The sequence below is a fragment of the Halichoerus grypus genome, chromosome 3 (genome assembly GCF_964656455.1).
Source record: "Halichoerus grypus chromosome 3, mHalGry1.hap1.1, whole genome shotgun sequence".
Classification (NCBI taxonomy): Eukaryota; Metazoa; Chordata; class Mammalia; order Carnivora; family Phocidae; genus Halichoerus; species Halichoerus grypus.
Window position 1 is genome coordinate 128554346 of NC_135714.1, and position 12459 is coordinate 128566804.

Genomic DNA, 12459 nt, shown 5'->3' on the forward strand with positions numbered 1-12459 from the left:
AAAAAGCTCTGAAGGCATGTAACAAATTATTGTAGTTAAAGCTTGAATAAATAGATCTTTTTAAATATCCCCATTTCTCATATACAAGTATATACACATATTTTGCAAAAGGAATGCTATTGCAATATTATGACTTCGAACTAAAGCTCTAAAATCATACTATTCAACTAAAGGTTTCTTTAGTTATATTAACATGGCCACGCTGCACATGTTACTTTTAGCTTCTTTATGTACAACAAACTGCATTCAATTGGTGAACAAATACAATGTTTAGTATCATATTTAAAACCACCATTCAAACCTTTTCTTAATGCCATTATCAGTTTTTCTTTTGCAACAATTTTGTGTATAAAAATAAAAGCACTGGATTTTTATTAGTGCTGCCCCTTCTTTGTTTTGCTCCACTCTGCAAAGCCCTTTTGGGACACTAAGCCTGCATTTACCATAATACGGATTAAACTTTCTTTGTCCCATTGCACAGGGTTTGTTAGCAGGTTAGTCTTTTTACATTTTTCACAGGCAGCCTGCAGCTTACCCTTTAGGCCTCACTCAAAATACTTCTGTGGATTTACAAAAATGCCAGAGTGGTCTTGGGGTTAATTGGAAGATAAGTGCAGTCTTTAACATAGAGGCTCATTAAACATTTAGCCTTACCAAAATTCACTATCCTTGGAAAAGTTCTAGAGCCACTTTAGAAATAATAACGTAGTAAAATAGTTGTTTTTTTTTTTTTTTTAAATGACAACTGGTTGTCTTATAGACTTGGAAATACTTCATTTAACTGTTCCAAAGGTGATATAATACAACAAAGTGATTTCCCTGATCAACTCTTTTGGTCTTAATGTGTTTTCGAAAGCAACTAAAAAGCAAAATCAAGTTTATGTTGAGAAATTTGAAGTAAAAACTCAGCTGATCTGAAATGTCAGGTAATACTTATTTTTAAACCAAAAAAATTAATTCTGGGATTTTAATTTTGTTGATTTTTTTTGTCCAAGCAAATCACCATACTCAGATGTATTTGTCACTTAGAGGCAAATGGAAACAAAACTTAAAAAAAAAAAAGCCTTGTGAAATATTTTTTAAAAACCCGTATTTCTTTAATTTCTGAGACATACATATATAAAAATACACACATATACATGAAGTCTGATGTATACTCATTGCCAATAGGCTATTTTTTTATAATTATGCAAGCAGATTGTTATCCAGATTAACTTTTCCATCCCCTTACCTCCTTCCAACACTATCACTCACATACAAAAAGAAAAAAAAAAAGAAAAAAGAAAAAGAAAATGCGACAAAACACACAGACACAGACACTTGAAGTAAGGATTAGACATATTTGCCCAAGATGCAGATAACAAAAGCAAAAGTGAAGAAAATTGAAGAGACAGCCAAACTTCAGCAACAAAATGGTTAAAGAATCTGAAGCATTGTTCCCCTTATTTTAAAAGTCCGCTATATTGTGAACAGCGCAAACATCAGACAAGTTAAGATTACTGACCATTATCTCCTTAATTTTCTCCGCTTTCCCTCACATTCCCTCTTGCTATCTGGGCACCATTTTTCTAAAGCTTTATTTCTGCTAAGAAGTAAACTTTCCCTAATCCATCCATAATGGAACCTTTAATTGGATTGGGAGCAGGGTGGTGTATAAAATAGCCCCTATTCACTCAAAAGGACTGTAGTTTTAGGGACTTAAAGGAGAAAGGTATTGTGAAAGAAAATCCTCAGGGAATCAAGGATTAAAATGTGGCTCTCTTAAATTCATCAACTCCAGAACACAAATGAATTGCTTCCTTAAACAGGTAACTTTTCAAATAAATGGCATAGCAAAACTGAAATTAAAATTACAATTTTATACTAAGGAGAATGATGCGTGTACACTAATAATTTTTGGCTCTATAAACAATTTGCTTCCTTAATAAGTTCACAACTTCTATGCCAGGAAGCAAGTGGAGTGCCCTAAATATACCTCCTCATATTCTCCCTACTCTACATATATATTTTCCCTATTATATGTCTAAGAAGAAAAGCATTAAGCATTTGTTTAATTCCTGGACACGTTCTGGAAGCACTGCTATAAAACAAGTTTGTTCCCAAACTAAAATACATTTTGCTCTTACAGAGGGTCGGATACAAAGTAATCAACAGTCACTCTTTTTCCCTTAACCAACTATCCTATCCTCTTTCATACACACCCTACCGCCAAATATCCTTTGTTAAGATACAGTACTTCTGTCCTATGGTCCCTTCCACAGTGCATATTCAACCATGTGGGATGTCTTCTACAGTGAGAAGGGGCTACCGACCATACTTAGTCATTCTCCCACCGAACCAAAGATATTCAAAGTATCAAACCTGATATCTAATGTTAAAATGAAATCCAGAATGTACCTACCAACTTTAAATTAATCTCTCAAAAACCTACATATTTATTAAAACAATAGGGAACTGTGGAAGAGAAACATTAGCAGAGAGAAAAATTCCAATTAAATTTGACATTTACTATGTGTAGGCTACTACACTTCATTAAAAGAAAATAAAAATAAAAATAAATCAATATTAGTGATTTAATTAATGGTACTTTTGAAAAGTTTCTTTAAGAAATACAGTTAATTTCAAGAAAACCCTCATAAAGTAACCACTCTGTTTTGGAACCATTATCAAACTTAATAACAAATGCACATTTATTGGACTCTTTATGTGTCTGCCATTGTGCTAACACTATTACGTGAATTATCTCCTTTTCTTCTCTCAATAACCCTACAAGGTAGATGTAATTATCTGTTCCACACAAGTATAAAAGTAAAAAGTATTCACTATTTTGGAAGCCTATTAAAATTAAGAAATCCAACTATTATTTTTATCTGTGCCATTTTACTAATAGATAAGTCAGTATGTAAATCTCAGTGGTTAGTATGTAAATATCGTAAAAGTCTAACATATTTAATCATATTCCATGTGCATTTACGCTTCTTTACAACTTCAGTTTTTACATATGGTGATTTAGTTTTAGGGATGGCCAGAAACTATGATGACTTAGAAATTATCTTCCATTTGGGTGTTCATAATAAATTACTGTTTCTAGGGCATCAAATAACTTTAGGCCTTTATCTGTTGCTCAGTAAGAGGCAATTAAACTTATATGGAAAATAGTGCTTTAACTGAAAGACTGTATCATTATCTTGACTTCCTACAGTGACATTATCCAAACTCATATATGTATAAGATTTGGTCCTCTATTGTATTATAAAATATTTAATATAAAACAAACATACAAATAAACATCTAAATATATAAAACATGTATATAGATAAATATATTCAACTAGAACAACATAAAAAAGAATAAACCTTTGGGGGCAAAACCAAATTGAAACATAAGAATCTCCTAAGTTATACATCAGTGTGGCATTTTAAATCACTAACAAAAATAAGTTTTAAGCACCAAGAAAAGCTTATATTAACTATAGTTTTATATCATGCTTATCCCATAGAAGATAGAAATATAAAAGCACTTTGTGTCAAGATCCAAAGAAATGAAGTCAGAAAGTTAAGAACACCTTACCAATCTCCACACTAATAACTGTGTCCCCTGAAATTACAAACACACAGACACACTTGACAAAACCCCTAGAAAGGTTCCTTAATTTTAAAAGAAAAAATTTATATTTAATAATAAAGTTCATACTTACATAACTTTAACAGAAAGTTATCAAAAGTTCACCATTATCTGAATTGTTAATGGTTGTATTTTCAGTATATTTGTGGAATGTATAACAGGATACATACAATAGAAAGCCATGATCTTTTTGATCAACACCATGCTGGTGCCTAAGAAAAAAGAGATGTATACAAGAGAGGATGAAGAAGGGATATGTGTTGGTAAGCAGATATTATAGGTAGCCTCTATAACTCTAAGGTTTGGCAAGGCAAAGGAAAACAGAAAGGAGGAGGGAAAATCATAGTATATAGTTTGATTAAAAAGAGGGCCCCCAAATTCCTCTCTTAAAAAAAAAATCTCAGGGCCCCTGGGTGGCTCAGTCGGTTAAGCATCTTGCCTTTGCCTCAGGTCATGATCTCAAAGTCCTGGGACTGAGCCCCAGGTGGGGCACCCTACTCAGTGGGGAGTCTGCTTCTTCTTCTACCTCTGCCCCTCCCCCGTTCCCATGTGCACTTACTCTCTCAAATAAATAAAATCTTAAAAAAAAATAAAGGCATAAAAAAATAAATCTCAAAGGGTGAGTCAGTAGGTATTTCTGGTACTGGGTTGGAGTGAGGAAGCAAAGTCCAGGAAGATCAGAAAGACAAGAGTTACTAAAATCAGGACAGGATTTAAAAGTCTACTAAAGGATTAGACCAGAAAGACTACTTCTTCTTTTGCTTATTATCTGAAAACACACACATATACACACACACACACGTGAGCATTTAGTCAGAGCCACAGAGATGAGAAATCCTAAAATGTTCTTAGCAGATAAAGAATGGTAAATGGAAATGAACAGAATCAATCATAATTAAAGAAGTATGAAATGGTTATATTTTCTTAACAAACTTCAACAATATATTTTATAAATAAAATAATAAAAAGGCTTTCATAGGTTCACCCCGATCTCAGTTGCTCTATAACCTTAGTTTTCCCATTATATCTTAAATTCTTCAAAAAAAAATTTCTTCCAAGATGGTTTTACAATTATGTAACCCTCTGTATAAGGTATTATCAAACTTTCTTAATAATGCTCCTGCCAACTTAAAAACTTAATCCATGAGGACAACAAGCAAAATGAGCTTTCTTTACATTACAGTGTTTAAGGAAAATATTTACACATTCAATCATTCATTCAAGAATTTTTTTTGAATGCCATTATGTGCGAGATACTGTTCTAGAGTCTGAAGATATAGACATCAAAAACAAAAAAGTGGGGGGTTGGGTGGAGAAACATTTTACAAAGGATTAGAGAAAAATCACTCTAAATATCCTGCTTAAACCTATGCTTTGAGCAGTAAATGTTAATTATAGAAAACAAGGTCCAAACAACCTTAAAATGTCTGAGGTTACTGTTTAAGCAGGGGGGAAATATCTGAAAATCAGAGTGACTATCATTAAATCCAACACCGCCTCCTTCTACCAACTCCAAGTTTTGTGGTAAAATTTTCAGTTGTTTTATCACAGAAGGAAATACTATAGAACACACACACACACACACACACACATACACACAAAGAATGCTACCACATACCCCCAAATTGTAGATGCTGTTATTTACTTAAAACACGTGAGACCTTAAGACAAATATTCTGGTAAACCCGTAACATTCTAATGTATACTCAGGTTTTAGTAGATAACACACTTTTAGCTCATCTTTATTCATGAACTAAACTAACACCTAACTAGCTCATCAAATATAGACAACTGTAAACAATTTTATCTTCATATACAAATGGGATCTAAAAATATTCTAGTGAATAGGGAGCCTGGGTGGCTCAGTTGGTTAAGCGACTGCCTTCGGCTCAGGTCATGATCCTGGAGTCCTGGGATCGAGTCCCGCATCAGGCTCCCTACTCAGCAGGGAGTCTGCTTCTCCCTCTCCCGCTACCCCCTCTCGTGCTCACTCTCTCTCTCAAATAAATAAATAAAATCTTTAAAAAAATAAAAAATAAATAAAAATAAAAATATTCTAGTGAATAAAATAAAAAGTAAAATTTTTACAGGACCTCAAAAATAAATACGCACTCTTACATGTTCAATACAGTTAATAGAGTTATTACAAGTTTGTCCCAAATATCCACTAACCTTAATCAAAAAGTCGTTATCTCTGAATTATGATAATCAAAAAATACTTTCATTTGAAAATGAGTCATAAGATAATTTAAATGGCTACTATGTTTGATGCTTAAATGTATTCAAAAATTTTATTATATGATTAATGTGTAAAGCTTCATGAGGAACCAAATCATGTCCATTTTTACCTACCATTGTAGTCTCAGCAATCAACACAGCTGGCACAATAGTAAATATTCAAAAATTTTTGTGGAATGGATGACTATGTATATATACTTATAAAAGATTTTAATAGTTTTTTAACCTCTATATTTACTTAAAAGTTCACTGCTGACTTCTGTATTATATTTGAAACTGCTAACACAATTTTGCCTATAAAATAAATTTTGCATTATTTATAAATTATATAAACACTGTGATACACACATTATGCAGTTTGGACATTTTAAAAGTTATCTTTGTCACCATACAGATGCAAGTTGTTATAAAATTTACAAATGTTGTGGTGTATAAATTGGATACTACTGCCAAAGTGGTCTTGCAATGTTTTACCAACATCTTATCAACATGGAATCAAAATCCACAAACAAAATGCGATCTAAAAGTAATATGCAACGTTTTTTTTAAATATGAAGCTGAGTAAAAAGATGTTACAAAAATAGGGATCCCACTATTATCAAAGCAACACAAAAGAACACGTGTCTCATCCTACGTATGTTTCACTCAGTACCCTTATCTTGGGTTTCTAATACTAACCCTCACTGAAATGAATCAAGGCTCTTTGGAGTAATAGCTGATTTCAGAGCTGCAGGAAGGAAAGTACAAGATGAACCTAGAATCTCTTGCTATCCCATAAAATCAGAAAACGCTCAGGAAAATGAAAGAATGTGTCAACATAGATCAATGGAACAGAATAGAGAGCCCAAAAATGGACCCTCAACTCTATGGTCAACTAATCTTTGACAAAGCAGGAAAGAATGTCCAATGGAAAAAAGATAGTCTCTTCAACAAATGCTGTTGGGAAAATTGGACAGCCACATGCAGAAGAATGAAACTGGACCATTTCCTTACACCACACACAAAAATAGACTCAAAATGGTTGAAAGACCTAAATGTGAGACAGGAGTCCATCAAAATCCTAGAGGAGAACACAAGCAGCAACCTCTTCGACCTCAACCGCAGCAACTTCTTCCTAGAAACATCACCAAAGGCAAGGGAAGCAAGGGCAAAAATGAACTATTGGGACTGCATCAAGATAAAAAGCTTTTGCACAGCAAAGGAAACAGTCAACAAAACCAAAAGACAACCAACAGAATGGGAGAAGATATTTCTAAATGACATATCAGATAAAGGGCTAGTATCCAAAATCTATAAAGAACTTATCAAACTCAACACCCAAAGAACAAATGATCCAATCAAGAAATGGGCAGAAGATATGAACAGACATTTTTCCAAAGAAGACATCCAAAGGGCAAACAGACACATGAAAAAGTGCTCAACATAGCTCGGCATCAGGGAAATCCAAATCAAAACCTCAATGAGATACCACCTCACACCAATCAGAATGGCTAAAATTAACAAGTCAGGAAACGACAGATGTTGGCGGGAATGCGGAGAAAGGGGAACCCTCCTACACTGTTGGTGGGAATGCAAGCTGGTGCAGTCACTCTGGAAAACAGTATGGAGGTTCCTCCGAAAGTTGAAAATAGAGCTACCATACGATCCAGCAATTGCACTACTGGGTATTTACTCCAAAGATACAAATGTAGTGATCCGAAGGGGTACGTGCACCCCGATGTTTATAGCAGCAATGTCCACAACAGCCAAACTATGGAAAGAGCCATCGACAGAAGAATGGATAAAGAAGATGTGGTATATATATACAATGGAATATTATGCAGCCATCCAAAGGAATGAAATCTTGCCATTTGCAACGACGTGGATGGAACTGGAGGGTATTATGCTGAGTGAAATAGGTCAATCACAGAAAGACATGTATCATATGATCTCACTGATATGAGGAATTCTTAATCTCAGGAAACAAACTGAGGGTTGCTGGAGTGGTGGGGGGTAGGAGGGATGGGGTGGCTGGGTGATAGACATTGGGGAGGGTATGTGCTATGGTGAGTGCTGTGAATTGCTGAATCACAGACCTGTACCTCTGAAACAAATAATACATTATATGTTAAAAAAAAAAAAAAAAAAAAGAAGAAGATAGTAGGAAGGGAAAAGTGAAGGGGAGGAAATTGGAGGGGGAGATGAACCATGAGAGACTATGGACTCTGAGAAACTGAGGGTTCCGGGAGGGGGGTGGGAGGATGGGTTAGCCTGGTGATGGGTATTAAAGAGGGCATGTACTGAATGGAGCACTGGGTGTTATACGCAAACAATGAATCATGGAACACTACATCAAAAACTAATGATGTAATGTATGGTAATTACCATAACATAATAAAATTTTTTTAAAAGTTATTAAAAAAAAAGAATGTGTCAAAAGGACATAAAAACCTGCTTGAAGACTACTGGCCAAATCTGAAATAATTTGAGCACTAAAGTGATTATGAACATTGATGAATTCTTACCTACTGAAAACAGAAATTCATGAGACCACACCAGTAATAAATAGATAAATAAATTGGATGAGACAAAAAGGTAACATGTTAAATTATAATGCTAAACGATCAATGTGGAAGAAGAGCTGATGTTGAATATGATCATTTTGTAACCATCCTTCTAAAGACGGATATAGGCAAGAATTGTTAAGTGGACTCCACAGTTCATTCAGATTTCATTAGCTTTCATTAGAATTTTTATAAGAAGTAAAGTATTTTCATAATCTCACTACAGATGGCTTATTAATTGCAAAGGATAAAATAATAAATATACTAAGGATATTGGACAACACCCTGGCTGATCAAAATTAGTATCAGCTTTGAAGAGCAGATGGGCATCGTGCCTACATATAAAACTATAAGAATTAAGACACATCACTTATTCCAAGTAGATGCATAACCTGAATCTGATCATAAGGAAACAGTAGATAAATTCAAATGAAGGGAACAGTAGATAAATTCAAATGAGGATTATTTTATTTAAAAGGGAAGGAGAAAAGGAGAGAAATGTATTCTTCAAAACTGTCAATGTCAAAAAAGACAAAGGAAGGCTGAGGAAATGTTTCAGATTAATAGCGACTAAGGAAATGAAATGTAATGCCTAATCCTAGACTAGATCCTGTATTAGAGGGAAAGAAATGCTATAAAAGACATTACTTGGTCAATCAATGAAAGTGAAATATGGATGATAGGTTAAGTATTAGACCAATTCTAAGTTTCATACATTTGATAACTACTGTGGTTATATAAATAAGAAAATGTTCCTATTCTTAGGAAATACACACTGAAGTATTTAGGGATGAAGGATCATGATGTATACAAATCATTCAGGAAAAAAAGTGTGTATTTAAGTGTACACATTTTATGTATATATGTTTTATATATTATATATATAAAGAGTTGAGCAAATGATAAAACAAATGCGGCAAATGTTAATGATAGATATATTCAAATAAGTTTTTTAAAAGAACATGTTCTTCATTTCATATATGACATATATGTGATAAGCTTGAGCCAACATCAGTGAAGCTTGGGCTTTGAAATGTTTTGCAAAAATAGTAACTCTCTCCTGTGATGTCCTCTGTGACCACGAACTCATTGAAGGCTATTTTCGGAAAAGGGTAAAGCTAACTGTTCAAATATGAAAACTGATTTCTAATTATGATTTCACTAGTACCACTTGCTGGTATTAATAAAATTACTAACTTATAGAGTACACAAAACATATATTTGGGGGCACCTGGGTGGCTCAGTTGGTTAAGCTGCTGCCTTTGGCTCCGGTCGTGATCTCAGAGTCCTGGGATCGAGCCCCACATGTGGCTCCCTGCTCGGTGGGAAGCCTGCTTCTCCCTTTCCCACTCCCTCTGCTTGTGTTCCCTCTCTCGCTGTCTCTCTCTGTGTCAAATAAATAAACAGTATCTTTAAAATAAATAAATAAATAATTAAAAAAACACATATTTGGCCTCCTCTTTAAGAGGTTTCCCTAGTTCAAATATTAAGAGCTCCAAATTGATACTTAGTATGTAAATAATTCAAATCATTGGCAATGAAAAGAGTTACCATTAGTAAGTGCTATCTGAAACTACAACAAATTATAAAAAGTGATCCCCAGGGCACCTGGGTGGCTCAGTCAGTTGAGCATCCAACTCTTGCTTTCAGCTCAGGTCTTGATCTCAAGGTTGTGAGTTCAAGCCCCACTTCCGTTTTTTTTTTTTTTTTTCTTTTTAAGTGATCCTCTACTTCAAGTTACAATAAAATTCTTCCTGAAAACTGTCACAAGTTTTATGTTTTAATCTACTCTTAATGTGATAAAACTATGTTATTCTGTAATCAGGGAGGAAGAGCTATTCCTAATGAGAATTTTTTCTAAATAATGCAAGGTCTATAATCCCATATTCCTTTAGGTGAAAATATCTCTAAGCCATGATGGTATTGTGTGGTAACTAGAAGAATACTCCCTCCCAATGATGTCACATCCTAATCCTCAGAACCCATGAATATGTTACCTTAAATGGCAAAGAGGAATTAAGGCTGCAGATGGAATTAAGGTTGCTAATCAGCTAACCTTAAAATAAGATTAACCTGGATTATCCACTGCACCCATGTAATTACAAGGGTCCTTCAAAGTGTAACAAGGTGGCAGAAGAACAAGTCAGAGTAATGCGCGATGTAAGGAGCCCCCAGCCTGTGGTTGCTGGCTTTGAAGATAGAGGAAGGGGGCCACCAGCCAAGGAATACGGGAGGCCTTTAGAAGCTGGAAAAGGCAAGGAAATGAATTGTCCCTTAGAGTCTTTCCTCCAGAAAGGAATGCACCCTGTCAACATCTTTACTTTACCCAGTGAGACCCATATTGTTCAAGTCACTAAGTTTGCGGTAATTTATTAGAGTAGCAGTACAAAATTAATATGTATGCTATTTTCTTTTCTCTTATAGAAAGTGCAATAAATGTAATTTAATCTTTAAAACTGAGAAGAATCAAAATGGGAGTCAATTACTGTTTAAAGCAACAACCTATCTACTCCAACCTCCAAGCCTACACAAAGAAGATTCCCATATTCACCATTAGAATATAATACAGATTCCAAGTGATATTTTCACAACAGAGGTGTACTACTACCTATTACTCCACTTCATCTACTGTGAATGGCTCTGCTCTCATTATTCTCCACATTACTGACTATCCCTCAATCTTTACTACTCTTTCCCTCTTAGTTCCCCCTTTAATTCTTTCCTGTTATTTTTGCTCACACTATCTCCTGAGCTTCTTGACTCAGTCATAAAGATTGGCTTTAAATGCACAAGGCTAGTCAATGCCTTTTTTCCTTGTCTGCAAATCTACCAATCAGCATATAATATTCTGCTCACCTCAGCTCTTTTCATTGTTGCTGAGTATTCAGTGGTTGTTTTCTAAGGACATTCTCCCCCTATTTGCAATCTGAACCTTAAATTTTCCTGTAGAAGGTTATGTATATTTACTCCATCTGCAACCCTGAATGGGAAGCAGCAGAGACAATGATAGCATAGTCATACACATACCCTCACTGTTATAGGCAGCTGTGATAAATGGCAATGTTAAGTGCAAATTCATTTTTTCCACACATAGGCAACCTCCCCCACCCCTGCTCTGTGCATTCTCAGTAAACATTCAAAGGACAGGGGAGAAAATAAGCTCTTAACTTCCTAGTGTGAAAGTTATAGGAAGAAGACAGAACTAAGCAAACAAAGTCAAGTTATATGTAGTATTAGAACAGATTAGAATACATATTTAATCTACAAGTCACTTTCTTAAACCTTATCCACCTTCATCAAAGGCTTTCAAATATTTAAACAGTACAAATATTATTAAACTGAGAGCTAGAAGATGTCCAAAATTATGTCTTATTCATGCTTGCTTCCCTGCTGCCCGGAATTAAGTTTGTTTTCAAGTAATCTTTTTTTAACCTTATGACAAATTTGTACATAAGCTTAGATACACAGGCCTTGACAATCTAAAACAAGACTTAACCAATATCAGCAACACATAATCACAAAACTGAAATATTACAGTGTAATATTGTCTTTAAAATCTATGCTTTATGTTGATTACATAAAACACTGTAGAGTTGTAGTATATGTACTATGGTTTTATATATACTTTTTATCCAACAATTCTCCTGGTATTTCTAGCTGACAATTTCCATGGCAAAGTATAAGCTGCACATAATGGAATCCTGGCTTATTTCCTTAATATATAAAAGATAATAAAATATGGTAAAGCCATATAACCTAAGAGTTATGTAAAAATATATTATACTTTGGAATATATTTATTTATATGTACATATATAAATTTACTGAATAAATATTAAGATAACAATGAAGGAAATTAAACTCTTCCTATACTTTAACTGTTCACTTTCTGTTCATTCTCTTCAAGTCTTTCTTCATAAATATAACTTTAACATACATAAAATCATAGCACAGGGATAATTTGGTGTTCTTTTTTCTTTTAAAATTTTATCTTTTGAAGTCCTTTAGATATAACTAAGGTTCTAATTATATAAATCTACCATTTCAATTCCCTT

The 12459-nt window shown here is 34.1% G+C and overlaps 1 protein-coding gene across 4 annotated transcripts in view; it reads right to left on the minus strand.

The window, feature by feature from the left end:
* The window catches only part of LRBA (LPS responsive beige-like anchor protein), a 764390-nt gene that overhangs the window by 251949 nt on the left and 499982 nt on the right, over nt 1-12459 (minus strand). The gene's annotated exons all lie outside the window — the stretch shown is intronic.